The 25,266-nt window shown below is 43.1% G+C and overlaps 2 long non-coding RNA genes across 2 annotated transcripts; both read right to left on the bottom strand.

Moving 5' to 3' along the window:
- Positions 1-8,544: 8,544 nt before the first annotated feature.
- Positions 8,545-9,698, bottom strand: LOC127298606 (uncharacterized). Its single transcript, XR_007849945.2, has 2 exons — positions 9,077-9,698; positions 8,545-8,862 (listed from the first exon to the last, which is right to left on the bottom strand). It is a non-coding gene; the product is annotated as an uncharacterized lncRNA (long non-coding RNA).
- A 5,699-nt stretch (positions 9,699-15,397) lies between these two features.
- LOC127304494 (uncharacterized) lies at positions 15,398-16,097 on the bottom strand. Its single transcript, XR_007853409.2, has 2 exons — positions 16,025-16,097; positions 15,398-15,721 (listed from the first exon to the last, which is right to left on the bottom strand). It is a non-coding gene; the product is annotated as an uncharacterized lncRNA (long non-coding RNA).
- Positions 16,098-25,266: the final 9,169 nt, after the last annotated feature.

Raw genomic sequence — 25,266 nt, 5'->3', positions numbered from 1 at the left:
TATCCAATAATTTTGCAAAAAGAGCTGGCAATGGGATTCCCAGTCCCAAATTAAGTAACAAAAATAGACACTCCTCCATGGTATGTGATTGTTGGACGGCACCTGGAGGATTCGGTTAGCCATGGCTTGAGAAAGCAAAGGTAGGAAGGAGTGTCATCATAATAAAACTAAAATAAAAAGGCACTCCTTCATGGTATGAGATTGTTGGCAGGAACCCGAGGATTCGGTTAGCCATGGTTTGCGAAAGAAAGGTTGGAAGGAGTGCCACACAAAAATAAAAATAATTCATGGGAGCCGCTCTTTGAAGGTTTGTCTGGCAAGGGGGTTAGAGTACCCAATACCATTCGTTGACAACAACAAACACCTCTCAAAACTTTACTTTTATGCTCTCTTTATGTTTTCAAAACCAAAGCTCTAGCACAAATATAGCAATCAATGCTTCCCTCTGCGAAGGGCCTTTCTTTTACTTTTATGTTGAGTCAGTTCACCTATTTCTCTCCATCTCAAGAAGCAAACACTTGTGTGAACTGTGCATTGATTCCTACATACTTGCATATTGCACTTGTTATATTACTTTACATTGACAACTATCCATGAGATATACATGTTACAAGTTGAAAGCAACCGCTGAAACTTAAATCTTCCTTTGTGTTGCTTCAATGCCTTTACTTTGAATTTATTGCTTTATGAGTTAACTCTTATGCAAGACTTATTGATGCTTGTCTTGAAGTCCTATTCATGAAAAGTCTTTGCTATATGATTCAGTTGTTTACTCATGTCATTTACATTGTTTGGATCGCTGCATTCATTACATATGCTTACAATAGTATGATCAAGGTTATGATGGCATGTCACTCCAGAAATTATCTTTGTTATCGTTTACCTGCTCGGGACGAGCAGAAACTAAGCTTGGGGATGCTGATACGTCTCCGACGTATCGATAATTTCTTATGTTTCATGCCACATTATTGATGATATCTACATGTTTTATGCATACTTTATGTCATATTTATGCATTTTCCGGCACTAACCTATTGACGAGATGCCGAAGGGCCAGTTGCTGTTTTCTGCTATTTTTTGGTTTCAGAAATCCTAGTAAGGAAATATTTTCGGAATCGGACGAAATCAACACCGGAGATCTTATAATTCCAGGAAGCTTCCAGAGCACCGGAGAAAAGTCAGAGGGGAGCCAGGGGGCCCCACCCCACAGGGCGGCGCGGCCCGGGGGGGCGCCCCCCTACTGTGTGGGCACCCCGTGGCCCCTCCGACTCCGCCTCTTCGCCTATTTAATCGTCCTTGACCTAAAACCTTGACCAGTTCGACGAAACCAGAGAAAACCATCCAGAGCCGCCGCCATCGCGAAACTCCAATTCGGGGGACAGAAGTCTCTGTTCCGGCACGCCGCCGGGACGGGGAATTGCCCCCGGAGCCATCTCCACCGCCGTCTCCACCGCCATCTTCACCGCCATCGCTGTCTCCATGATGAGGAGGGAGTAATTCACCCCCGAGGTTGAGGGCTCCGCTGTAGCTATGTGGTTAATCTCTCTCCCATGTACTTCAATACAATAATCTCATGAGCTGCCTTACATGATTGAGATTCATATGAGTTTTGTATCAGTATTCATCTATGTGCTACTCTAGTGATGTTATTAAAGTAGTCTATTCCTCCTGCACGGTGTAATGTAGACAGTGTGTGCATCGTGTAGTACTTGGCGTATGCTATGATTGCGATCTCTTGTAGATTATGAAGTTAACTATTACTATGATGGTATTGATGTGATCTATTTGGTTATGTTGATCTATCTTGCACTCTAGGGTTATTTAAATATGAACATTGAATATTGTGGAGCTTGTTAACTCCGGTATTGAGGGTTCGTGTAATCCTACACAATGGTGTTCATCATCCAACAAGAGGGTGCAGAGTAGTCCTATTATGTGATCATTGTTGAGAGTGTCCACTAGTGAAAGCAGGATCCCTGGGCCTTGCTTCCAAGCATCGAATCTCCGTTTGTTTACTGTTTTGTTACATGTTTGCTCGCTGCCATATTTTATTCAGATTGCTATTACCACTCATACTCATCCATATTACTTGCATCTCACTATCTCTTCGCCGAACTAGTGCACCTATACATCTGACAAGTGTATTAGGTGTGTTGGGGACACAAGAGACTTCTTGCTCCGTGGTTGCAGGGTTGCTTGAGAGGGATATCTTTGACCTCTTCCTCCCTGAGATCGATAAACCTTGGGTGATCCACTTAAGGGAAACTTGTTGCTGTTCTACAAACCTCTGCTCTTGGAGGTCCAACACTGTCTACAAGAATAGAAGCTCCCGTAGACATCAATGATGGGATCTTTTTTGATATTTGGATTTTGTTGGTTTTCTTGTGCTTCAAATATTAAGTGCGTGTACAGATCAAGTCGAAAGGTTGTACTTTTCAGCGTCAAGTATTTGAACGTCCCCGCGGATGAATAATTATTTACTCATTGGAAACAAATATGTGTACTTCCCGCGATGAATAATTACTTCCTGCTCAAGTATTTGGATTTTTTACTACACTTCATGTATATTTTTTTACAAATATGTGTACTTCCCGCGATGAATAATTATACTTATTTTGCGACGAGTAATTGTACTTCTTTGTGATGAATTATTGTACTTCTCTGACTGCATTGGTGTACTTGTCGAAATAACTATTGTGTATTTATCATACCAAATTAAGATAGACAAAATTACTTCTCATAGCTAGAACATGGAGTGTTTGATGGACACCGGATAAAAACCGAGGCCCCTTGTAGCAGCCACCAAAGGCCCTTGTAGAAGTCCCGGCCATCACGCCCTGTAGCAGTCCCGATTGTCGCTTTGTAGCATCCATGGAGGCCTCTTGTAGCAGCCACCAAAGACCTTGTAGCAAATCGCCGCCACCGCCCCATGTAGCAGTCACATCCGCCGCTTGTAGCATTATTCGCTGCCACTTGTAGGAGCCGTGAACACCCCTTGTAGCAGCCACCGGAGGCCTTGTAGCCAATCGCCACCGCTGCCTCCCCTTGTAGCAGCCGCTGACGCGCCTGTCCATCACAGCTCCGGCAAACTACGGCCATAGCAACGCGCCCTGGCAACTCATCTGCACCCTCTAGCATCTGCGGCGGCGTCACCCAAATCCGTAGGCCTCAACCTCGTTGAGGAGCTCAAGCCCATGAGGATAGAGCTTGGCAAAAGGAGCCGCTGCGGTTTGGGCTTGCGGCTGGGCGGCGCCACAACGCGTGGTGGGGAAGATCGTTGGGTTCGAGTTTTCCGCAAGGAGCGGGCGCATGGGAGGAGACGTAGTCAACCAGGAGGACGCTGCAAGGATGCGGAAGATATATGTGTGGAGGAAGAAGAACGAAGAAGGATAAGATTTGTGGGTCCATCCCTACCGGTCGCTTCTGCCACGGAGAAAGACGCGTGGCGCGCTACCGATCAGGACGGTGGGAAACGAACGATTGTTCGGGTGCTTTGAAGCATTTTCCTTTTCAATATTTGTCAATTAAACTTCTCGCATATTTTGTTTCTTTATTCACGGCAGATAGATGTACTTCCTAAATACAAAGAGGTGTGTTGTCCAAATATTACTATCCGATACAAAATTTTCAATATAAGCAAATAGATGAATCATTCTAGTGACGAATGAAGTTATATTTGCAAGTGTGCTTTTATCACTTCGAATAATTTTATATTTCTTCTCGGACCAAGTTACTTCAATGTTATTTAATTTTCTCCCAAATTCCTAATCTTAATACCGTTTACTTTCTTGCCGCAATAATATGTACTTCCCAAAAGATGTGTATGTCGTAGGTATATGTGCAGTTTTTCTTGTCAGATCACACAAAACTTTGCAAGCTTTTGTATAATTTTGAATTCTAAAACACCGGACAAATAAAACAGAATATATTCACCAACAATAAATGACCTGAACTTTCCGGTGTGGCGGTGTGTTCTGCCATCAGTTCGGGATTGTACTGCCCAAAAAAAAAACCGTGTATTGCAGCTACACTGTAATTGCAGGTACCAACAGAACTTCATACGAACAGCAAGAGCACACGCCGCCTGCATCTGAACAGGTTATTCAAGCAAATACATAGTAAAGTCATGAATAAGACATAAACCTGCATCATCCAAATGTCACTTTCAGATGCACTTTTTAATACATGAAAACTTCTAATCTGCACTTCACGAAAGAACGGATATACTTCTTGCCTGCACTGCTCGCACTTATTAGATTGTACTGCTTGCACTAGTGCGTATGTTCCTCGGTATTTATCTCCAACTACACTTATTTTTCTGAATGCATATAAACTGCCAATGTCTGCTCACGGTTGTGGCCGCCTGGAGGCCCGATGCTGCACGACCTCCTCCATTCGCTCATGACGTAATTCGTCAGCTAAGCATTGGTTTCGTGTTCGGCCTGTAGAGCGACCTCACTCGCGTGGTAGGAAGCAAGCGACGCCATCCCATCCCACTTGCTTTGCTATTCTTAGCATATCTATACCTAATAATAAAAGCAAAAGGGCTTCTTGTTGGTCCGTTTTTTATTACCCCTAATTCTCATGTAAAATTACAAACATTGCCACCGTTAAGTGAAAAAACGATTCGTACAGCTTCTGTCGCGGTGCGCCCGTCCGACCTCCTCTGCGCGCTTCGTGCTAAAAGGCCGCTGAAGTGCTGCGTGGCTGGAGTCTAACGTGGCCCAACATTGGCCCGTCTTCTCCCATTGTTCTCTTTTCTTTTTCTCCATCACTTGCCTGATCCAAAACGAGTTCTGTACGAACTCGATTCTTCCCAAATTGAATTTGGTACAGATCGGTCTGAAATCCACCAATATATACGGCCGGTCTCCCCACGTGTGATTTCAACAAAATCGATCACACAAACTCGCCGGAGGTCGCTGGCCACCGAAGCTCGAAACCGAGCTTTCCGTCGGCAACGGAAGCCACAACAAGTAAAATTGAGTAGACCGGCTCGAGTCGTGGCTGGCCGGAGTTGTCGCCTCGCCGGAGTAGACGCCCTGCCGGTCACGTCCGAGTCGTCGCCTTGGCACTGCTCGCGGCTAACCTGCGTGGGCTGAGCGGCCTTGGCTGTGCCTCGCTCAGCTGGCGGATGGGGGCGGTTGCCGTCGTCGTCTCCACGTCTTGCCGTCCGGCTGGAACATCGAAACAACGACGCGCGCGGTCGCTGGAGACGTAAATAAAGGTCTTCACTGCTTCGCAAGCTACAGGATTCGGGGATTGATTGGAACTCTATTTTTCCGAGAGGATTGATCGATGGGTTGTTTAGTCTGGTCGTTGTGTGGGCGCGGTGATTAAAGGCCCGGGAAGAAGCTTTGTACAGTAGTAATTGCTAGCTTTCGGCACATTGGGGCTTATTACCAACTGAAAAATTCAGAAGATGACAGATTGCCGAAGACCTGACCACACCGATGTATTTTCAGATCATTCAATAATTAAAAACAAACATCTCTGATGACGAACATGCTAGCAGATCGCATTCAATTTGAGATCATGCAAGCCAAGAAGCTAGACAGTAGTTCTCACCAAGAAAAATTCTTCTCACGCAGGGGAGGCACGGAGATACAAGCTCCACCTTGTGGTTCTTGTCGATTGCATGCGGACCTCAGGGAGAACCTCATGAATGAATCTCAAGCAACGGCTGCTCCTCACAGCGCCACAGAGAGAGGAGCTCCGGGAAGGCAAGGTGTGCGGGAGCTCGGACCTGACTGTAGAAAGTTATAGAACCCACACTGACATGCTAACCTCTGCCGCCGGGAGTTGTCGAGGAGGGGGAGGTTGCCCAGTAACGCCGCGATGTGCCGACATGAGATGGAGCGGAGACTGGGAACCGAGGCCGTCGCCGTAGCGCCTACAAGAGCACCATCGACAACTCCGAATCCAGCTTAGCACGGAGTTGACTACGGCTCAGCCACCGTCGATGCTCTCGGTGGTGGAATTTGAGGATTTCTTGAGTTGGTCAGAGGTAGGAGGATAACGGTACACGGTTGAGGAAAAAAAGTACTCCAGTGACCGTTTTGTAGACCGATTGTAATTTGTAAATTAGACTTTGCATGTTTGAATGATGCATCTTGGTTTGATTATACACTAAATCCGTTAAGATCTATAAAATATAGGATGTATAAGTTTATTTAAAAGTTAAAACCTACTATGCTTGTCCAGATTTTTATTAAAAAAATATAAATATCCATATCATTGAATAGATATATTAAAAAAATACTTTGCGGTGAATATATTGATATTGATTTAATATTATAAATATTCATATTATTTATATAAACTAGGTTAAACTTACAAGATGTTGATTTTTAACTAAACTTATATATCTTGCTTTGGGATGGAGGGACTAGAAGAAAAAAATAGTATTTATCTTCCAATTCTTAAATAGGAGTTTATCCCATTTTACACACGCAACTGATCTTAGCATGTGTTCACGGAAGTAGCAGGTTTTGAGTTGATTATTTCCAAACTTTATCTTCACATGTTTATCTCCAACGATGTTTTTTATTTAAATAAATATGCTTATATAAAAACAAGGAGTTAGTGTAAACCTCATTTGTTCAACATGGTTTTCCAATTTTCTTCACCTTTATCTCTTTTGAGTACCATGACAATATATATTCTCTTATAAAATTTACTTTGTGTGTGCTTGCGTTGCTAAATTTTATCTTCCGGTGCAACGCACGGGCACGTTTACTAGTCTATATAGAAACAAAATCAGCAACTTAGTTTCGTACCAGCAATAACAGTCCAACGTCATCCATATAGAAACTGTAAAAGAAAACGCAGAAGTACAAGCGCCCTAGAAAACTAAGTACAAGCGTCGTGGCCAAATAAGTGCAGCGACAGGGCTTTTGTAGGAGATGCAGCCGCCGTGCAATGGTGGGTGGGAGACGCTGCGACATTGGCGGGAGGCGCAGGGGCGACAAGCGTTGGCGGTAAGGCTCTGCATGGAGGGGAATTTCGAGGACGGTGACAGGATTTTCGCGGATTTGCAACAATTCATTTTACAAATTTTGCAATCACAATTTTTTGTCCTCCAAGTGCTCAACTTTCAATTGTTCAGAAAATTGTACTTAGCTTTAACATCGTTTTGTACTTTCTGGACCTGCGCCTTGTACTTCCCGTGTGGTGTGCTTAACATTCTCTGAAGAAAAAAATAGTAATGAAAGGAGAGCTTCACCCAAGATGAACAGAATTTTAGGACTAAAAAATGTACAATCAACAATGCATTGCTCCTTCCTGTAGTGAAAAAAACGAAGAATATCTTCACCCCACTCAATAAGAATTGAGGTTGTTTATTTCCAGGCACCGTGGTCAAGGGCCATTTGATGCAGGAGATCGCCTGCACACCCAGACGTTCTGAAATTATAACCAACGCGACGTTCAGATCTGACGCCGAATAAGTTCAGTCGTGAAGGGCGCAGCAATTCGATCCTGGCAGCAACACCGGGATCCAAGGAGGCTGACGGCGTGTGGGGAGCTGGGAATCTACGGACGGCTGCTGTAGGAGCCGAAGGTCAGGCCATGGGCGGGAGGTGCAGCGGTCGCCGGAGATCGGTAACATTTCAACAATGTACGTGTACTGCCGCCCGAGACTATAATGATTGTATTGCCGATACTATAATGATTGTACTGTCGGGTCTGCTCGGTTATTCCCGCAGCTAATAATTGTACTTTTTGTGGCGAATAGTTATACTTCTTTGACTTAATTGTTGTGCAAGAGGACGGCTCCTAACTACTGCCTACTGGACATCGACGCGGTGGCGCCCTCGAATACATGGCCTGGCTTGTGGCATGCTCGAGCACGCGACCTTGCCGGCAATGCCTTGGAGCACACAACCTGGGAGTTCAAACGTGCAGATCGAACAAGCTATCTATTCACACTTCAACGTATGGACAACGAAATTTGGCAGGAGCGAGCTTTGTTTTTGCCAATGAATAAAAATACCAGGTGCTTCGGCATGTCTTTCGTTTATCTGGTTCTATTAATGGTTGCTCTTCTCAGCAGTTTGCACATAAGAAAAGTCCATCCAATCAACGAGTAGACTGATACTTTTCAGTATGGATATTTCTTTTCCATGGTCGGGCATCAAAGAATATGAGCTACTGAACGAATACTAATTCTCATACGGACATATACACAAACAACTTCACAAACCAACCTCTATTAGCTGAGCACAAAATAAGATTTTATTAGTGTATATACTTCCAGAAACATGCAGCGTGATATTCTCATCCCTTAATATGTGCACTTCCTGAGTTAAAGTATGTAATTCCCCAAAATTGTGCCCTCTCCAAAACCAAAAACATGCACTTGCACTTCTTTCCACCATGCGATTGAACTTTTTTTCTAAACCTACCTGTACTGCCTAGCGCCAAAAACTTAAAATGTTCAGGGATAGAACCGGGACCAGTCTGCCCGGGCGTTTGGTCTATTCGGTTTGCTCGGTTTGGTCTTTTCAGTCTTCAAAAATTTCGGTCATCTACAAATGCTACCCATCTAGAAATGGAAGGTATATAAATTTTGCAGCACAACACGATGATAATTTCAGTCATTTCACTTTACAATTTGCAGCGCAAAAACTAGAGAAGTATTTCCCTGGTCATTCCCTCTATATTGGCAGAGCTAAGTTGCAAAGTGTTGCACCAACACAATACCTAACGGTGGCAGTAGAAAATAGCAACACTGATTGTCAACGTGACTCCGTCAGTTATTGCCTCATCTGCTTCTGTATGTGCAAATGCAAGTTCTTCACGCCTGTTCAACTAATCCTCATCTACATACTGGTGCAGCTCATCATCCGATTCAGATGTAACCTACAAAAAACATCAATACAAATCTCTTCTTCACTCTCCATTAATTCATTACAGCCGACGGATACATCATCAATCTAGATGAGCAGTTTAGCAGAGCAAAACATTGGAAGGGTAGGCCCAGGATCCGCCAAATGATCTAGCAGAGCAAAAGGTAATCAATCTAGAAGAGCAGTCTAGCGGCTGCATAGGGGCATGCAGACGCGTACGCTGGTACCTGGTGGTGAGGCGTGGCGACCTGGCGGGGGCGAGGTGCTGCGGCTGCCGTTGCCCGGGGTCTGAGATGCAGTTGACCGTGAGGGTGGCGTGCTGGCGGCAGGGTGGTGTGGTGGCCGCGCTTGCAGCTGCTGGCGACCAGGGATGGAGATCATGGAGATGTGGCGGCACTAGGGCATGTCTCCTCTCCCCTGGCTCGCCCCTGATCTCTACAGGACCAGGAGGCCAGCCTCTCCAAATCCCCTTGTCCGTGCTGCGCACCATGAGGATCTTCCCAACAGGAGATTTTTAACACCGAATGCGGGAAGAAAGCTGGTGCTTCCGTCAGGCGCACAGGGTCGTGGCTGCGCCGGGAGCAGTCGAGCAGGTCCAGCCCGGCGCGAAGCTCGGTCAGGGGCGGCGGAGCGCAGGTCAGGGGCGACGACGGGCGGCAGCGCTCGGGTCGAGGGCGGAGCGCAGGTAAGGGGCGGCGGCGCGCGGGTCGAGGGCAGCGGCATGCGTCTGTCCGGCGGCGCGCAGGGCAGGCGGTGGCACGCGTCTGGCCGGAGGTGGACGGTGGGTTGGGTGCGGTTGGTAGGTTGGGTCATTTTTCAAGAGACCGAATGGAATCGGGTCCTATATAGAATCGGTGATGCTCAGAATAATATTCTGAGCACTGGTTGTAAAATAGTGCGATCCTATATATATATATATATCTATACCTAATAATAAAGGGAGAAACGTTTCCATGGTTTGGTACGTTTGGTCCGTCGTGCGTGTGTTTCCTTTCCGTCGTCGTCCGTCGTCTGTGTTTCTTTTGGTTTCTTGCATCGTTTTCGTTTTGTTTTGCGCAGCACATAAGACCAACCCGTTTACGTCAGCCCAAAGCGATATGTATCAGGGCAGGGTCTCCAGCTCTAGGCTGGCCCAAAGATTCACGTTTGGTTTAGTCTACTTTGCACGCACTCATATAAACACGGCTGTGACCTAGGTATCCATGACAAATCGATCAGCAAAATCTTTGCCGGCGAGTGGCCAATAGATCGACTTTCTGAGGATTTCTTCAACCGGATGTCCGGATCCAATCTATTAGATGAATTTGGGAGGCGCACTTGCTAGCGAATCTGACCGGCCGGGAACCCAAACACGACCACTGAGAACGTCCCCAAGATCCTCAAGCTGATTCGTGCCATGTCAAGCTCTCCGCTCTAGCCTTCCCAGCAGGCTGCACTGCAGCTGTTCATGCCTCGGCATCGCACATATGCTCAAAGTGTAGGACGCGGCCATGGACGATCCCAACGCTACGCCGCTGAACCCGAGACGCCCGTCGTCGCTCTATCGATATTTTCATCACTGCAGACGACGAACTTCGTGTCGTTGATTGATTCTTCGCCGATCTGAGACCATCATCCTTCTGTGGCGCCGTCGAAACACGGCCTCGATTCCTCCCGTTACAGTTGTTGATCAGCTTCACCTATTCAGCACCAAAGGGATCGCCCCAAGTCATCGTTATCGTTGACCTTCTCGGAAGGGTTGTCATAGAAACCCTCGCCGTAGTTGTGTAGTCTGCCATGGATGGAGAGTGAAGCGGCCGTGCCTAGAACCACCACTAGCGGGGGCGCCAAGTCGTCCTCCTTGGGCGCGCTCCAGGTCGCGCCAGGCTGTCTCCTGCACCTGCTTGGTGCTTGGTCGCGCTCGATTTCCCAGCTAGCGCCTCCGGAGATTCATGTCGATCGGATCATCGATGTATAGCTGCGCTGTGCGCCTCCGGAAATTCATGTGGATCCCTTCTTCTACCGTCGGTTGATTACGATGAAATTTGCCGTTGATTGGTTGTACTACTTTAGAAGTGACGTTGTTTTCTGAATTCTGAGTACAGGATGCACTTGACGTGGTTCCGCCTATGCATGCAGCCAACATGGCATGTAAGTTGATGCATAATTCTTGCTTCGGCTATTTAACGTAATGACACTGATGGTAGCTGCCTGCAGGTTATCTTCACTCACCAGCTCGGTGTACATCTTGTCAATTCTGTCTTTGTTGTCGAAAAGTAGGCTAATATATTCAAAACTTATCAGGAGTGCCGTATTTGTACACTTGCATTTCAGGTATTAAGTTTAAACTAAAGATCTGATATAGTGTCTAGAGGTGGATTGGTTAAGCTCTCTTTATGGTCTTTTTGCTTAATCTCGTGTCAATAACACACTAAAGTGTGGGTAATTATTTAGTGTATGGGTACAACCGTACAAGATTTCAATTGAAAATCGCTTCATTATGTTGTGATCCTTTCGAAACTGGGTGTAATTTTCTATCCATATGTTCTTTAATTTCCGTTCAAAAATTAAATGGCTTATATCTAAGAACGGAGGGAGCACGTATTTCTATGACACGATGTACTGGAAATTTTGCTTTATGCGCCTCTTCCCGGTGCAACGCACGGGTATTTTTCCTATCTATACCTAATAATAAAGAAAATAAGGTTTCTTGTTGGTCCGTTTTTCTCTTTCCGATTTTACCCCTGCGTACTCTTTGTCGCTAGAAAATAATTACAAGTCTTGCCACCGCCCAGTCAAACGCTGACTTCGTACTTTCCCTCTCTACCGTCCGGTAGGGACTCCTCCAGTCCTCCGCCCAGCTCCGCGTCCGGCAATAAAAAGGGATCAAGCCAAACGAAACCCCACATCAATTGCAAAATTCTCTTGTCGATTCCGTCCTCTTGGAGCACTGGCCGGGAAAACCCTGTCTCCTTGCCCAAGCATGCTGCAGTCAGATCCCGAGGGGACGCCCCATGAGAAGAGGGGGATCAAACGTGAATCGGACGAGGAGTTCGTACAATCGTCGGCTGCCGATCGAAATCTCGCCGGCCGTCCAGAACCGTGCAAGCTCCTCTATAGCCGCGCATAGCTCCTGTTCATCGTCAGGAGCAGGCTGTTGTAGTCGCTGCTTTCCTCCACATCTAGCCCAACGAGCAGCAGAGAGCGGGCAGGCGACTGGACAGGCGGGCCAAGAGATACCGCGCCGAGGGCGGGGGTGAGCCCGACGGGACACATAAAGCTATGGTGTGCTGGTGACGACGGTCGGAGGAGCAGTCATGGATATCAATCTCATGGGCGGAGCAGAATTCGTTGATAGAGAGAAGGCATCAGAGTCTACCTAATCTCCTAGCAACAATCTAGCAAACCTGCAGATAAACTGGCGGATGCACGGCCAGGGATCCAACAGAAGTAAGACAAAGATAGAAGCAAGAAAACGAGGAAATATATGGATTGGTGGATTTGATATTCAAATTTCAAGATTTGCTAGATTTCCTGCCGATTTGGAACACGAATTTGGTCTGGGCTCTAGAGGAGAAAATGTGTGGTGCCATAGGAGGGACCTCGAGAGGTAGCAGTGGGAGGGGTTGGCGCAGGATGACACCATGGGACACGAACAGGATCAAGGGGAAAGATTGAAGAAGGGAACTGGGAATAGAGAAGGAGACCGGCCTGTGCAGAACCAGGAGTTGGGAGGGTAGGTAAGATAGAAAAGTGAGAGATGGGGGATAGTTCGGCAGATGAATAGAGAAATTAGAGAGAGAAGAAGAGGGGTAAAGCAAATAGTTTCTCTAAACCAAAGAAATACCGCTCCACCCACCCACAAAAGGATGCAGTATCAACTTTGTCAAAGTACAGATATACCGGATGCGTGCAATTTTTAATAAAGTTAAGATATCGTTTTGTTGACGGAGGCAGTATTAAAATTCTCGAGCACTCTTGTGGATCCGAGTGAGTAGTAGTACTAAAGAGTAGATCAAATGAAAAAACATGATAAAAAACAAGACTAATATTAGTTTCAATTAAACATGATGAAACAATATAAATAATAGCATTTGATCGAATTAAATTACTAAAGGTTTTATTGGTGCTCGATTGTATCCAATATATAAATTGTTATATTTTGGGCACATAAATTATTATATTATGTTGATTTGGTAGATGTACGATTTTTTTATTAATTGTCGATTTAGAGAGTGAGATATAGAGATTATGGAAAGCGAGGCAATCCAAATCGCAAGTTTGTTTTAGGAGTGTCTCTAACTCTCAATCGACTAAGACTTAACTTATAACTTACTAGTTGAATGCCCGTGCGTTGCTACGGCTCCTATTTTTTCTTGCAATATACTATATCAATACAATAGATGTAAAAATTTGCATGTATATAAAAGACAACCATTAAATATTCTGAAAACTCATAAGATTGTCTCAAAGCATATTTGACAACCGTTATAATTGACATCGAGATAAGCTACAGTGCTGAAAAATTCTTATACAAAAATCTCTTTGTCACGCCTAAACATTTAAATGTTTTAAAACAGCCCGAATTGCCAACTTGTTTTGCAACAGGGAACAAACGTAAGTAGCTCAGTGTAATCTGGGAAAAGTAGGAAAAGGGGGATACAGTTGTGTCTTCTGAGAAAAATAAAAAAGGGGCAAAATAGGGCTATGCAGGCTTCTGCAACAACACACCCTTTTCTTCATTTGCTCCCTTGCGTCCCTTCCTTCGTTTCTCTCCGAGAGACATCACATAGGAGATTTGGCATGCATCAATAAACTGAAATCACCTGGAAGGACATCCATGTCTCCTATTTTCTTAGATCATCTCTTTTCATCCTTCTTTAGGCTGAGATAGGAGATTGCAAATTATCGTAAACCTTGGACGTACAAGATCTCTTGGCAGAACAGGTAGGTTTGGTTCAATATCTGAAACACAGGCGTGTTGAGTATGGCAAGACATCAAATGAAGAAGGTTGCAGTAAACATGCCACAGCACCAGGCCTGCCTAGATATTGTAGAAGGTGTACTATTTTGGAGACCGTGCAGATATTGGATTGGTATAATACATACCATGGACTAATAAAAAGGTCAACAATTTCTGAATTTTTTTCTAACAATTTGACATCTTTTCAAGAAGTACCATATCACCAGCTAGTTAGTTCATTATGGTTAAGGTTCATACCATTGTTTGATCTCCGTAATTCCCATGCAATAGGAATACCATAATGAGAAGAATAAAGTTTTATATATTGTATACTTATGCGGACTTTTGTGGTCTACAAATAACATTTGCACAAGGACAATCTTGGTATCAGCCATATTAATTCTCAAGGTGATTTGGACAAAAGAGCTAGCATCTAGTTATGAGTACCAGGAAATAGTGGGGACAACAATATTACCTCCATTTCAATATAATACTCCCTCCATTCATAAAAAGATGTCGAAGATTTGTTTGAATTTGGATGTATCTATACACTAAAGAGTGTCTAAGTATATTTAAATTTAGGCAAACTTGCAACATCCTTTTATGGACAGAGGTAGTACTGTACTGAAGCACCATATGTGTATGACGAATTGGATTCGGAGTGGAATGTAAGAAAAAACAATCTGGTTAATAAGAAGTAAATCAACTTACAGAGATTAAAGCCTAGTCATGAGAAACATGACTTAAGTGTCCTTGCCGATCAATCCAACCATCTGATGCCTCTATAACATCCTCCGAGCCCTAAGATGCCTCAGATTGGAGAATAGATAATGCACAAACTCATGCCACAATAAATAGACGGATTGTTTTTTCGGCGAAGGAAATAGCAGAATTACCAAGAGATGATAAAGGGGACAACGGGTTTTTTGAAAGGCTATAAGAATGAGCTGGACCTTACAAGTTGGATCCTTCAAGAGGGACAGCTAGTATTTATTTTGTTCGTATTACTATGGGATTAAAAATCGAAGGGAGTCTGCCCCTCAAAAAAATGAAGGGAGTCTGTAACTTGCATGGTAATAGTTAGATATAATCCAAATGTGAATATATTCTGCTAAGTTAAAAAATCAGAAATATTATTGCTACAACATGACCAGAATGTTTCAGTTTGGTGTACTCCTTGTTCAATGAACTTTAAAACTACATACAATGCAAATTACTTGTCATCATTTAACGTATGTAAATCAGTAAATATCAAGCTGTAAGAATTTTAAATTGAACACCTTTATTGAAGTGTTTGACAGTACTTTCAGAAAAACCTGCCTGCACATGAACATAGAACAGTGAGTTTACAATCTAAATAAATATGAACTTTTACTTTTCAGAAACCAGATAAGGTTTAAAGCGGAATTGTTCTTGCAAAAAGAAAACTGGTAACTATGAGCACTATTTCACACTTCACACAAGCTTGAGTTACCTTTCCTTCTCAAAATTCAACATCGTATCTTCAAGCATTGTCTGAATATCTGCTGCAACACTGTAAGGTTGAGAAGAGTGAAAAAAAAGCAGCAAGGTTATGCACTTGAAACTTCACAACTTGTGTAGTATATAACACAGAAAAAACAAAGAGTTTCTTGATTTAAGAAGTCTTGTATAGCATGAACATATTCAACACCAGCAGCTGTTGCACAGGATGACATGAGTAACTTAGTTCAGTATGAACTGGTGAAGTTATATAGCATGCCAAATGGAAAATCTGGTCACTGCAGACAAAGCCTGTACCTCACAGATCCGAATTTTTTTATACGCTAGCACATACGGAGGTAAGAACAAATTCAGAAGTGAACATCAAGAAAATATTTCCCAGCTCCTCGCGATAACCTGCTTGCACATCTTCTATCCATCCTTGTTGGCACCGCCCTTGATCAGCCGCCTGTAGCAGGCCCACAGTAACAGTGAAGAAATTAAAAATTAGATGAGGATTGCTTCGATATAGATGAACTCATCAAAAACAACTTAATAAAAGAAATGAACTCATACATTCACTCGTGCAGATAAACTGATAGACCATGGCATGGATAAAAAGGGGGAGCCATGAGAATATAACCAAAGTTAGCACAACTGGCCTAGCCATTCTTCCAACACAAACAACAATACGAGTCCCAGATGTCAATGTTGGCCAGATTCAGCTTGCGGGCACTAACAAAACAATGACATGAAGAGCTGATCCTCATACCTGCATGTATAGCTATAGGAACTGTAACCAGCCAGAGCACCAAATGATAAGGACAAAATTTGAAGCTCCCCTGCAAGGAAAGAAATGGAAGAAACATCATGAATCTTGGCTAATGACACCGTATCATTGGCATGTCATCAGGTCTATGTCTTATTGAAAGAGACACAGCAAATTGTTAACAATCGACAATGACACACATGTATGGTTGATCTACAAGAAAAAAATCTTACATCCGGGAGCCTTTCTGTAAGCCTGTAGCAAAGACTTAAAAGCTACTTAGATATATGAAAGGTTCAAGTACGACCATCATGAAATTCATACATGACCAGAAAATAGATTCATGAAAGTTATACTCCCTCCATCCAAAAAAGACTCAAACTTTGTCTAGATATGGTTGTATCTATACGCGTTTTTAGTGTGTTCCAACTTTTTCCTCATTGACTTTATAAAGCAATAGAGGGTCTCTACACAGCAGTAAAACCTTGAACAAAATGTGATCAACCAAGTTGCTGGGAAACGAAAACAAGAGCTAGTAACAAGATAAGGGGAACAAAAAGGAAGTAGAATCCCTTCGTGGAGAGCCCATACCTGAACCAACAGTGCGCCTCAAGCACACAACAAGGGCGACTGCGACATGGCGGCCCTCCCAAAAGCGGCCGCCATGAGCTCCGGGACGGTGCGTTGGCGAAGTCGTTGTGGCCATCTCGGCCTATTCGGTGGTGGTGGCGCTGATGGCGTCGGATGGGCGAGGAGCCGAGGAGGCCCGGGTGATCTACATCTGGAGGCGTCGGAGCGTTTTGCGGGAGGAGAGAAAGGACGAGCGATGCACCAGTAACAAATGTCTTGATTTTGGCAACTAATATTTGATTGCTTCTAGAAAGGAAATACCATTATGACTAATTAAAGGAGATTTGATTTGATTGATCCTCTCATGTGGGAGGAGTGGAAAAATGGTCAAACGAAGCAGAGACCTTGGATCAGATTGAACGGTTTAGATGCTCCGAATCTCCTTCACCAAACGCGTTGTATGACGTACGACCAACTGGAATATAATAGTAAAGATGTGTCTTAATTGAATTAGGACATCTCCAGAGGCGCGACGAAAACAGTCGCTCAACGTCCGCTATAACTGGAATTGGGTCTGGCACTACCTCTAGCGGGGCGACGCAAAGTGACCGGGCCGTCCGCGGAGACGCAAACCTGCCCAAATATACGCCTCGGATGCGTCTTTGCGGACGCTGCGCGGACGCGCAAAGTGTCCACTCGCGTCTAGCGGACGTTTCGTCGGGCCTGCCTGGCAACGACTCTGTCTCGATGCGTCTTCTCAAACGCGTCAGCGACTGCGCCGCTGCGTCGCTTCGGCAGCCAGCGTCACGTTAATGGCGATGTCTCGGCTGCCGAGCGGCCAAAGCCCACCTCCGCCAACCACGTTAATGGCGATGCCACGCGTCCCGCGGCCACCGCATGCCTCCGGCCTATATAAAGGGGGCGCGCGTTCTTCTTCCTCATCCACTCCTCCAAAGAAACCCCTAGCGGCCACAAAGCTCGACCGTAGCGCCGCCTAGGTGTTCCTGCGACGCAGTCAGGCCCGCGAGGAAGTCCATGGCCGGTCCTGGTGGCCGGTGAGGTGGTCGAGGCCGCGGCCCTGGGCGCCCCCGTGGCGGGGGCAGGGGCCGCCGTGGTAAAGCAGCTACAGCCCCACGCTCGCCGTCGCCTGCGCCCTCCTTGTCCTCGCAGGAGGAGCGTTGCTTCGAGTTTCTCCTCCGCATCGACGACAACCCACTCGGAATCAAGCGGCTCCCGGACAAGTTCGCCGAGTTCGTCGATGGCGTCGAGCCGGCACATTTGCAGCTACGGGAGGCCAGCTGCAACTTCTGCCGCTGGACCGCTGGAGCAGCCCCCGGACGCAAACGGACGCGCGGATAAAAACGGTCATTTTAGCGTCTGCGGCGTGACACAAACGGACACTCGCGGACATTAAAATGCGTTGTGCCGCTGGAGATGCCCTTATGTCAGCGTATATTCAATACGGGTCTAAAAAATTACAAACAACAAAAAACACAAATCTTGAAGAAAAAACAAAATCCAACGCTGGAGGTGACTGAGACATAAGCTACATCTAAGCTACGTCTTAGCTAGCAAAAAACTTAACAATTCCCTTCTTCTAGAGGGGTGTCCAAATAGATATGATGGGACTCAAATTTGTCATTTTTGGTGTATTTATTTTTAGATAATTATATGTCTGATGCGTTTAATTGGCAACAAAAAAATTATTTTTTGGGCAACTGCCGACCTAGAGCTTTGTTATGCCCGTCGCAACGCACGGGTTTTGTCCTAGTATATATATATATATATATATATATATATATATATATAGGCCTGTTCGAGAATAACTATTCTCGAACCCTTTCTGAACTTCCCGGTACATGGATCAGAACTTCTTCTTCCCTGAATCTGAACTTCCCGACGGACTTCAATATTGTACAGGAAACTTGAGTCTAGCTTGAAGTGAACTTCAGAAAATATAGCGAACTTCCATCGCATCTGAACTTCTCTGGAACTACTTTTGAACTTCTGGATGTTTCCAAGTGAACTTCTCGACGGAATACCAGAATTGCATGTCCGTGCGGACACTATTTTCATTTTGATTTTCATACCGCTTATCGGATTGATGCATACAATATACCGTTGGATTCGTACGGTAATTTCGCAACTTTTTCGTGTTAATTGTTTTCCCAAATTTTGTATTGTTTATAACTAATTTTAAATATACAAAACAATGTTTTCGCAGACTTATCTCTTTTCGTGCAGTTTTGGGGTTCCAGTTTTCAAACCATTTATCAGATTGATGCGTATGATATGTCATTGGAAAGCTAATAAATAGGCGCACCTTTCTCATGAAGAACACTTTTCTGAATTCTTTACGGTGTAAGAGCAGATTTGAAAATACGTGATTGCTCTTTTGAGCTTCTCGGTTTTTCAAACTGTTTTTTGTGGATTATTTCCGAACCACTTGTCGGAATGTAGAAAATGATATTGCGTTGAAAAGATATTGATTAGTCACATCTTTTTCATGTTAAATGTTTTTCGAAATTCTAAATGATTTTAGTTTAATTTTAGAAATACATAAAAGTGAAAATAACGCCGACACGAGAACATTTCGAAATTGGCTCATCTAGATTGATTGGGTGTGGCATTGCGGTATGTTAGAGTATTAATAGAGTTATATTAGTGCTAATTACATGTGGAGTTGGTCGATTTACGGAATGGGTAGTCGTACGGATGGTTTCTATGTGTATGATTTCCGCCCACAAGTGTGTGAGCTGCTCGAATATGAAAGTGAAATTCCCGATATCTATTAGTGAACTTCCCATCGCGGTATAAAAGTTCCGGGCATGTTTAAATAGTTTATGATTAATTTCAGAAATACGCAAAATTTGGATACAACACCGACAAGGAACATTTTAAAATTGGCTCGCTTAGATTGATTAGGTGTGGCATGGAAGCGTCTATGAGTATTAATAGAGTCATATCATTGCCAATTGCACGGAGCAGCATTTGATTTTGGCAACCGGAGGCTTTACACACGGTTTTCATGCATATCATTTCCGCCAAGAAAATACAGAGTAGTTGGTATATGAAAGTGAACTTCGCATTAGGTGTTAGTGAACTTCTTGACGGGGTATATAAACTCTCAATTTTGCATACAGTTTTTGTCCTAGTTTTCAAACTCTCGAGCGAATTGATGCAAATAATACATCAATGGAATACTATGAAAATCTGCAAAATTTCATATGGAACATTTTCCGAAATTTTTCATGGTTTAGGAGTAGTTTAAAATATAAGTATGGAAGTATCTTTTCGTTCGATTTTCAATATGACTTTGATGTTTTCTATATATAACCGTAGAAGCCTAAAGAGTGAACTCGTGTTTGTTTTTTAATATCTAGTGTATGGTTTTGTAGTTTTAAAAACCAAACTTTGTTTGTTTTTTAATATTTTAGGAAAAAGATATAGGTGTTTACATCAAATATTTTCAGATGACGCACATAGTACCAACATGCAAAATACAAAGCGGAGACTGAATTTCACAAGATCACGTACATACATACATATTGAACTTCTACACATATAAAGTGAGCTTCCAGAATCAAATTCGACAAAACTCTTAACAATAAGAGAATTTCGCATACATACAAACCGAACTTTCTAAGAAATAAGTAAGAACTTCTGAAAGAAATAACCAACAAACGGTATTCAATCAATAATTTGTTGAAATAATAAATACCAGCTCGGACAGTCAGACCAAAATGGATCAGCTACGAGTCATATGAAGCGACTTTCTTTGCATAAGAAATATAACTGCAGCTTCCGTAAGATCTAAACTTCAACAAATCAACTGAGCTCCTATAAAAGTAGTCTCATTCTCGCATCTCTTTGGAGGGCACGACTGACTGCCGCATGCTTCATCCCTAAAGGTGCTGGCAGCGATTCCATCAAGTTTATGCTGTCGGTTGACTCTCGTTCCATGCGGGGTGAACTCAGCTACAGGATGGACGCCAGGGATGGCTTCACAGGAAGTCCATGGCCATGGTGAACTTCTGCAATAAAACTGAACTTATTTTGTAAGTGAACTTTTATCGATATAGAAATGCTCGAAAAAATAGAAGTGAACTAACATCAGCGATCTCCAAGGATGATGTAGTGAACGTCCAGACATGTCAGAGGGACCCACAAAGATTGCACAAATACAACTATATTGCTGCCTGGTTGAATAGACAAATACAAACCGTGTGTATATAGAAGAAGACTGAACCCTTCGGGCACAACCAGTGAACTTCCAAGGAAACACTGAAGTTAACTTTTCCACTGTGTACTTTTTCAAATAACTGATTTGCAACAGAACCAAACTGCGGGAGGTGAACTCCTAGGATGCTCACAGTGGACTTCCTAACCGAGCAAGGTGCTTAGTGGAGGGAGACGCTGGCAAACTAGGAGGAGCAAAAATAAATAAATATGAACTTCCAAAAGAAAAACCAACCAATATAGTTACTTGGTCTTTTGAAATACACTCCAGATAATCGAGTTTGTTCTACTGAGAGTGGACTGCCCAGAATCAAGTTTATTTTGTCTTTCCAAAAGTTCTAACTTTTTTTGCTCTCTTATTAAATTGTGCAGAGAGCTCTGGGCAGCATATAGACCTTTCTTAGCATCAAGAATGAGTATAAACACATAAGAATAGGGACCTCGAATGTAATCTTGAATGCAAATATAAATTGTTTACTAGTTAATTACCTTGAGTGTAGCGTTGAAATCCCCGAAGTATTACCGGAGCACCATTCCATGTCTTAGATATAGCATATGCTCGATCAAGTACCTATACAGAAAAAGACCATTCCATGTCTTAGATATAGCATATGCTCGTTCAAGTACTTATACAGAAAAGTGTTTGCGTAAGGATACTAGTGGACATTGGCAGATAGTCAAGAGCTAAAGAAACACTAGATAATGCTTTTATACAGCAAAACAACAGGAGCACGCTGAACTTTCACGGAGAGAAAAAGTGAACTTCCACACAAGGGCGATGTGAACTTGCTGACAAAATAGTTGATGGAGCGAACTCCCAAGAAAAAATAGGCTTACTTCACCCATAGATGAAGTGAATTTCTAGCCATGTGCACCTATATAACAGTGGATCAACAAATTGTGAATTGCATTTTTTCCGAGTATATTATCTCTACCATTTTACCTACAGAAATTGTGAACTTTTCGAGTGCATACGAATTGAACTTGTAACAAAATAAAACAAACTAACCAAATTGAGTAAGTTTATGTTGGTATTGCACTGTACTTATATACTGCATTTTATTTTTGCTTGCATGAATAATAATATTTGTTCTAACAGCAGATTAACAAGCACCTAGGTAGCATCAAATTGCTATGAGAAAACAAGATCATTTTGCATATCTTTCAAAAAAACTCTGCATCACAAGTACACATTTAACATAGATTTCAATCAGGGGAGAGAGAGAGAGAGAGAGAGAGAGAGAGAGCTGCATCACAACAGCAGTGGCATGTATGGTCGATGGACTCCCTTTTCTGACATCAGTGGACTCCCGGGACACCGATAGTAGACTCCAAGAGTTGTAGTTCAATCAACTGGATTGTACTGCAGACAAAGCGAGGTCATGTGATAGAACATGTGAACTTTCACATTTTCATCAAAATATGTAAAACGTAAAATGAACTCAACCTGATAATGCTCGCTGAACTGAACTGCAAGAAAATGTAAAATGAACCTTCACATTTTCATCATTTGAACTTCGTAGCAGATCACAATCTCGACGGCACTAGCAAAGCTGAAACTTCCAACACGTTTAAAATGGAGTTCCGCGGTTGAAGGTGAACTTCCAACTTAATAAACGAACCGTTGTAGCTTAATAAGTGAAACTTTCTGATTTTGTAATCTATAAAGTGAACTTTCATTTTCTTTTCATAGACTAGTATGCAGTGAACTTGCGCAGTTTACCAAGTGAATCTCATGTTTATTAACAAATGAACTTTATATTACATCCATATCTCCCATTTTAATGACAGTTCTGCCATCAAGCGTGATACACAATACACTCGCATGCATTGTGAACCAAATAAGCATGTAGTTACTTCTGGATTTCTGTTGTGATGAAGTACAATATTTTTTATACTTACTGATGGTAGTCTTGAACCAAGCGAAGGCCACAGTATTCACACACAGCAGGTGCATCAAGATCAAGGAAGATATACTCAATCAGATGGCCAAGGTCTGGGTTTCTATCTGTAACACAAATGAAAACAGTCAGCTTTGCTGAAAATGCATAACCATGAGTAAATAAGTATATTCGCAAGCAATAATATTGTGATTTTCATCAACTAGAAGCATCCTAGGTTTCATTTCCTCCATTTTGGCAGCATGCATTTAGTATTGGGCCTGCACCAACAAGCAACATCTTAGTTCTAAATTAAAGTTCAGTGTTCATAACAGTTTAACAAACTCACTGTCAAGAAAGAGCGAACTTCGAGGCATTAAAGAGTGAACTTTTGCAAAACCTTTTCTCGACATACAATTTTGAATTTCTAGGAAATTAAATGACCCTTGCGAAAATATGAGACCCAATTCATAATAATATATAAGAAAATCATGAAACAGATTTATTTTCAGAAAACATGTATGTTGCCAGCAATAGAATTGAACTTCCATAAAGATGCAAGCATACTGTTACAACTGAATGAATTACTGCGTAAAAAAATAAAGTGAACTCCCTTTTGTTCCTAATCCGACTGCTATAAATAACCAAGAGATCTGCTCGATGCTGCACTCAAGAATATGAGAAAACTACCTGAGCGACCTGCTGCTTCGTGCCATGCTCGTGATCAAGCTTGACGATCTATCTGCAGCAGTACAACATGATTTTTTACAATCACCAAAAATGCTATAGGTAATAAAAGTGAAAGCTAAGCAACTACCATACAATTTAATATGCACTTCAATTTAGAAATACAACACAAGTAAAACTGAAAACACATTAAGGATGTACAAGAATATTTAGATTGAACTCTCAAAATATTTCCCAACATATATAAGTAAACTTCGGATATGGATGAGGTGAACTTCTAATTTTTGAAGCTATATATATCTGGTTGAATATCCATGAAAATATGACATAATATTCTGACACGTGACATGATTTTATAGAACTTACACGACCAGTGTTCACATCATTTTGACATATGAATTCACACATACATGAAGCGAACTTCTGGACTAAAAAGTAAGTGTACTGTGTGAAATAGATTATGCGAACTTCCAGAATGATAATCTTGAGCTCACATTCATATATTTTGTAAAAAACTCTCACTGGCTATCATGTCCAAAAATCAAAACATACACATCATAGGTTATTATGAGGACTTGGCATGTTCGTCTGTAAGAAATAGAAAATTATGACATGCGTCTCATCATAAAAGTAAAATTATAACCGCTTACTAACATTAAACTTGCTGACCGAAAAATATGAAATTTTTCCTCACAGATGGATGTGAACTCCGCCAATAAAAGATTTGAGCTCGGGGCAGGCCTCTCCAGTGAGAAGGTAACGGGCAGCACGGACCGCGCGGGGACGTCCGGTTCAGATCGGGGAGAGTTCTAGCTCGGGTAGGGGGGAGGGGGATCCAGGCGGGATTGGGAGGTCTTACCGTTGCGCACGAGATTAGAGGGCGGCGGCCGGTGCTGAGGACGTCGGGAAGAAGCACGGTGGCTGGAGCCTGCAGATCGCGGCGGAGGTGGGCGTCTGCTATGGAGCCGGGAACCTGCAGTGCCCGGTGGATGGTGCAGCCTGATGTCTACTTCCCCCTCCTTTTCCTGTAGACAGTGTTGGGCCTCCAAGAGCAGAGGTTTGTAGAACAGCAGCAAGTTTTCCCTTAAGTGGATCACCCAAGGTTTATCGAACTCAGGGAGGAAGAGGTCAAAGATATCCCTCTCATGCAACCCTGCAACCACAAAGCAAGAAGTCTCTTGTGTCCCCAACACACCTAATAGGTGCACTAGTTCGGCGAAGAGATAGTGAAATACAGGTGGTATGAATAAGCAGTAGCAACGGTGCCAGAAAATAGCTTGCTGGCGTGTAGTTGATGGTGGTAGTATTGCAGCAGTAGTAACGCAGTAAAACAGTAAACAAGCAGCGATAGCAGTATTTAGGAACAAGGCCTAGGGATTACACTTTCACTAGTGGACACTCTCAACATTGATCACATAACAGAATAGATAAATGCATACTCTACACTCTTGTTGGATGATGAACACATTGCGTAGGATTACACGAACCCTCAATGCCGGAGTTAACAAGCTCCACAATTCAATGTTCATATTTAAGTAACCTTAGAGTGTAAGATAGATCAAAAGACTAAACCAAGTACTAACATAGCATGCACACTGTCACCTTCATGCTTATGCAGGAGGAATAGATCACATCAATAGTATCATAGCAATAGTTAACTTCGCAATCTACAAGAGATCATGATCATAGCATAAACCAAGTACTAACACGGATGCACACACTGTCACCATTACATCGTGCAGGAGGAATAAAACTACTTTAATAACATTGCTAGAGTAGCACATAGATAAATTGTGATACAAACACATTGCAATCATAAAGAGATATAAATAAGCACCTCACTATGCTCTTCATAACAGTGAATAAGTA

Source organism: Lolium perenne, chromosome 5 (assembly GCF_019359855.2).
Source record: "Lolium perenne isolate Kyuss_39 chromosome 5, Kyuss_2.0, whole genome shotgun sequence".
NCBI lineage: Eukaryota > Viridiplantae > Streptophyta > Magnoliopsida > Poales > Poaceae > Lolium > Lolium perenne.
Note: the sequence above shows the minus strand (reverse complement) of the source record. Positions and strands in the feature narration are given on the sequence as shown.